This window comes from Protomyctophum bolini (assembly GCF_963924005.1).
Source record: "Protomyctophum bolini genome assembly, chromosome: 16".
NCBI classification, from domain to species: Eukaryota; Metazoa; Chordata; class Actinopteri; order Myctophiformes; family Myctophidae; genus Protomyctophum; species Protomyctophum bolini.
This window is the reverse complement of record NC_137877.1, coordinates 38,294,114-38,300,113: the sequence shown is the minus strand read 5'-3', so window position 1 is coordinate 38,300,113 and position 6,000 is coordinate 38,294,114.

Below are 6,000 nucleotides of genomic sequence, written 5' to 3'. Positions count from 1 at the left end.
AGGGTTTTTATGAGACTGCAAAATGCTGCACTGACATGTTGCAGATGTATAATCATCCGTTACGATATCAGAGCTACGTAGTATCACCACCACGATGGGCTCCCACAAGATGCATAATTGTATAGGCCTGTTGACAACGTGTAAGTCTATCTGCTTTTTTTGATACTGTATAGTGTCGGCCTACCATCCATCCAGACAGGTGGTGGTGTGTGTTTACATGAGTAGCATGTTTATGGGCTACATACCCCGTCATTGTCTGTTAAGTGACTAAGACCCCCGCGGGCTGTATGGGATAGGTGCAGGGTGAGGGTGACGGGGATTCCATCAGGACAGTGTGGGAACGAAACTCTGAGAATCGGTCTGGTTTCGTTACAAATGAAGTCTGGGGATACATTAATTCACTTTACAGTATGCAGCAACTAACTCCAGTATGTCTCTGTGAAGCCTTTTTGAGTCTAAGCCAGTGATATTCAAGTTTGGTCTTGTAGCCTATATGTGTGTGTGGGACTGGGGTTGTTGAAGATTGAGCCAAAAACAACCAAATGACCCAGATGCAATAATTAATATTCTTAGTAATGTCAAAAGAACAATGAGGCCTCAGGCAGCCTATATCTGGGAATGTCTGCAGTTCCTGCCTGCATGCCCCATCATCCACTTTTCCAAGTTTAGACCACAGTTCTATACCGTTTCCTGCAGGAAAAGCCGGTGGAGAGAGGCATTTCCGACGTTTTTTCAAAATCCTCTCTCTCCACACGCCTTTGACAGGGGGAAGAAAAGACCGCCAAGCCACCCTGAGAGGTCGGTCAACATCCAGCCATGGGGGGTCACACACACACACACACACACACACACACACACACGAGCAATGAGCAAGGCCGCCCATCCCAAAACATAGGACATGTTTTGACAGTTCACACTAGTCAGAAAAGGAGTGTCTCTGTCCTTTTGTAGTCCTAAAAACCGCAAGTAGGCCTAATTCCTGAGACAGTCACTAGGCTACCTGTATTGTATAAGGAAGGGCACAATAGGTCAATCAAACCTTTTTGCTTGTTATCCCTATAGAGTGCATCTAATTTTCTTCATTAACTGTATAGAATATATGAGCAACAATAGGCTTACTTCATGCTGTCTGACCTCAGCTCAGTGCATAGGCCTATACACAGCAAGACGTATAGGTTGTTCTGCATTGCCTTTACTTTACAATACTTTTCTTTTATTTAAGAAACCGCGAGTTTAATCCATTCATTGTGCTGTCAGTCATCCATTTCTATTCCTTGGTGCAGCATATTGCAATCCAATGCAGCCTCAACGCAAAAGGAGACCTCCCGTTCAGTAGGCAATATTAAAACATTCCACTTCTGCCAGTAATCTCTTGAGCAGTCTATTATTCTTTAAGCTGATCAAGAGTAGGCTACTTTGAACGCAATATTTTTTGGGCCAGTTTCACAAATACTTTCAATTTTTTTCAGACCACATGGCGCTCTTACAGGCTACCCGGGTAGGAAGTTAATTAGCCTGGATTATAATTTCTCGTTTCTCACCTGCGTGCCAATAATGCAGTTTGTTTTGTTTATTATTATAGTCAAGGTCTGCCTTAATCCATCCATATACGCCATCACCGTTTCTAAAAGAAATACCACAGCTCTAATGGTAGGCGGGATGTTCTAATTATATTAATATGGCCCGGCTTTGTTCGCAAACGAATAACTCCATCACAATTGGTTTTTTTTGTTTTGTTCTTCTTCTTTTTCTCCAGACAATCCACGAGATGCGCAATATAGGCTGTTGCCTGGCCGTGTATCGCACTCACAGCAGACCAAACGGATGAAACTTTAGACGTGAATAATATTATACTATACGATACGCGCTGTTTTGTTATTTAACAAGTAAAAGAACGAACCTTTACCTACCTACATATCCCTGCATGCGCCTGGAGGGGTCCGACTCGCCACTCTACTGGCTCCATGTTGAACTTGTACATATCCCACAAAACTTTTAACATGTGCCGCGATGACTATAACTTGGCTCATTATATAATATAGCTACACACAACAGTATAGCGTACAGACAATTGTTGTAAATAGATCCAGAATGTGTGAGGCTGTGAGCACTGTCTGTTGTTCACGAAACTGTCCACACAGGCTGTCGTCTGCGAAGATGACAGTCAGGAAAAGTCATCATCACTGCCTGAGTTTTCACGATCACGGAGTGTGTCCTGTGTGTGTGTGGACTGGAGAGGGACGTCTGTGTGTGAGTCACTGTGCCTGAAGGGAGGCGCGCGTGTGCGTGTGTGTGTGTGTGTGTGTGTGTGTGTGTGTGTGTGTGTGTGTGTGTGTGTGTGTGCGTGCGTGTGCGCGCACAATGAAGGTGTTCTATTATTGCAGTTATAATCCATGTGAGTGGACCATGTTGCAATATAGTAGCACTTATCATTCTTGGAGCTTTCCAGCACCAACTATTACCGTATAATCAAGGTATAAAAAGAGGATTAAAGTGAGAAAAGGGTAAAAGTTACTATGTGGACTTGTTGCCAAAACGTATTTCTGGCAAAGGCACACAAAACACTTTCATCTCCAGCTGAACTGTAAAGAGTCTGCATGAAGACTGAAGAGAAACATTTTAACTTTTTAAGTAGGACGCAGGTCCCTTTTAAAAACAAAATTAAAGATTGGACAATATATGGAAGCTGTGTAGTTTACCTTTCTGGGGTGGGTGCTGGGTGGTGGTGGTGGTGGTGGGGGGGGGTGTCTAGTTTTGCTTTTGGTGTGGCTTGTATGTCTTGTATTTGTTCTTTGTTTTTAAGAGAGATTCTGTAAAGTGATGTGAAGTATAAAATAGAGTTAAAGGGGTTATTCGTTTGCTGCATGGGGACCCGCTGGAACCGCCTCAAGTTCTCCGGACGGTCGGACCCTACTTTGAGAACCACTGGGCTATATAGCCTATATATTATACTGTAACAGTATGGTATGTAGTCTGTCACAATGTCACATGCTGATGCTTGGGTGCTCCCACCCAACCACGACCTGACAGAATGGAGTCCCAGGGGCCAGGGTGGTGCAATGCAGGCACAGGGTGGGCATGCGAGGAGAGGGAGGGGAGGGGCGTCACAGATAAACATTATTCAATAACAGCACTTGTTTTAGCGGAAAGAGAAGCACTTTAGTCATTGTTATGTTCATGTGAAAATTCCATTACACAACCTCAAATTCATCAAAAATAGGCTTGTTGGTTTTGGAGAAGGTACAATCTATATACCACACTAGAACAGAAAAGTATTCTGTCAAATCTGTGCTATAGTCCTGCTCTACATTGTTTTACTGATTGAATGCTTATAGTCATAAAAGGATAACAAACAAAAAACTCTGGGAACTTGTTTACATTGTGGTCCTGTATTCAATTCATAATTATAATGGCATAAACAATTACACAATGCATGGGAAAATTACATTTACCTCCCCTTGAGGTCTCTGATTCTCACATTTTGGTGGCAGAGTATAGGTATAGTATAGTAGCTATAGAATCAGAATTTTCCCATGTTTGTTCAAAACTTTGGGTGGTACCAGATCATGGTTGTCCCAACTAGTGTTGTGGTTGTGGGTGTCACTCACTTTAGAGCAGTTAGACAAGTATGAGGGTATTGAGGACACTGCAGACCCTTTGACTAGCCTATCTTAAATAACCAATCCCATTGATATTTGCTTAACCCTGTCTAAAACAAACTAGCAAAGTGTGTTGGAATTAGGTGGGTCATGGGCATAAGGCAGAGAAGTATATGTCATATCATATGTTTGTTTTGGGAGGTCGGAAGCTTATAGTTTTCAGTGACATTGAGATTAAACCAAGTGGTGAAAATGACATTGAATGAGTGCTCCTGCTAGTTTTGAGAGCACCCAAAAATCATGTATTTGATTGACTTTCTTGATCACTTTTGTTGCACGTTTTTCATCATTAGTTTGTTGTCAAGAATACAGACCAAATAGGTAACCTCTTCTTTGCTTGAGATATACTTAAGTCCTACATGCCTACTTGCTTCGTACAAAATAGCAGGTGACATGTTGTGAGTATGTAGTATAGAACATGTATTTGTATTATTACAGCAGGGTTAATGTGTTAAAGCAGTGGAATTATTTTGATATCTCCTCCATGAGCGACAGGAGGAAAAAGGTGTTATTAAGATATCACAGAGATTTACGGTGTGAGCCTACAACAAGGGTCATTCCTGAGGAGGGAGTGTTACTGACACTCATGTGGGGATAGGGAGAGCATTAGACGCAGACATGTCTGAAATGATCAAATAGGAATGATAGTCACATGAAAGTGTAGCTGGTTGTTCAAGTGGGTATAGTTATGTGAGCCCACATAGTCACTCCATATACACTGTATGCACAAGCTTCCATACACGCACACACATTTGACAAGTTTTGATTGTAGTTAATGTTAATGGTTGGAAACAAATTGGCAGCCTGAGGCAGATTCATCAGATGTATTCCAATGGTGCGTGTGTGTGTGTGTGTGTGTGTGTGTGTGTGTGTGTGTGTGTGTGTGTGTGTGTGTGTGTGTGTGTGTGTGTTTGCATGTGCATGCATGTTTTGGAGTGTATTTGGGAATAGCAGGCACAACTCAATTTTTTTTCAATGACTCAGACGTGATGCTATTGTCTCGTGTTGGTAGGATCCTTGATTCCTTGCCATAGACTGTTGTTATACAATGCGTGAAGGGGGGGACACTGTTTAGTGACATCGCCCCTATGTATTGGTGGAAATGGCTTTATTGTGATGATCAAAGAATGACATTGAGGCTGAAAGTATGAAATCATGTACTATACCATATATGGTCTTGAGTAAAATAAAACTTAAACACATCCAATGACTAAAATGACTGACAGCTTAAAAAAAAAACCCTGATATAATTCACAGGGTGGCAATTTTGTGACAGTTCTCTGTGTCCATTGAGGATGAGAAATGTGGACGAACAAGTGAATCCCAACACGAAAAGCAGGCTGTGAGCTGAACAATTTTTTTAACTCGAAAGCCCAAGATCAAATGTCAACTACATTAGCTCCCCATTGCAGCGGCTTTGTCATCTCTGTTACACTCTAAGCGTGGCAATTACTATCATGTTTCCTCAAGATCAGGATCAAGTTAGTACTCCGATCTCGTCCAATTGGAGGCTTGGCGGTACGGATACTCAGATTACCGGGGGGGGGCCTGAATATTTAATCTCGGGACACAGGGTGGTCATTTGAAAAGAACCTACAGTCACAGAGGAGAAGGTGCACACGATGAAAGGGGACGCGTCATGTCTCTCGGCTGAGGTTATCAGGGATCGACGATCTTGATGGTCAAATTAGGTAACAAGTGTCTCTGAAACCTTCCTTTTCTCGTATAAACAGAAGTATATTCACGAGGAGTACATTTCCAGCACAACAAAATATCCACTTTGATGATTTAATTTGTAAAAAAATGATTCAAATGTGACATACTTTCATTTAATTTGTGTTATTTTGGCAGCGTTGCCAAAGTCTGACAAGTAGGTTAGCCGGCAGTAGCAATAGCCTTTGTGCAGTATATCATACACAGAGAAATATCCTAGAACATGGACCAAATGGTCTTGTAAGGGACTGTGCATTGTATTGTACATAATAACACCTGAGGTAAAAGTCCACCAAATAACATTTGGTCCCGATATTAGTCACTCACAGACCATTTCCTATAGACTGAAAATCTAGAGGCACCATTTCCTGCCATGGCAGAATCATTTCCTGTGCAGCTGTGACTGGTATCCGGAGAACTCGCCAGTTTTCCGACTCGCCGCGTGCGGTTTAGTGCATCTTTGTTTTACTTGTGCACCTTCATTTAAATTGCATTGAATTGAGAGAGAGAGAGAGAGAGAGAGAGAGAGGATAGTTGTTTAGAGTTTACACTAGATGAAGTAGGAATGCTAAAAGTTTAAACACCAAAGTACCGAAACAATGTAATTAATTAGTAAACAATTCCTAAA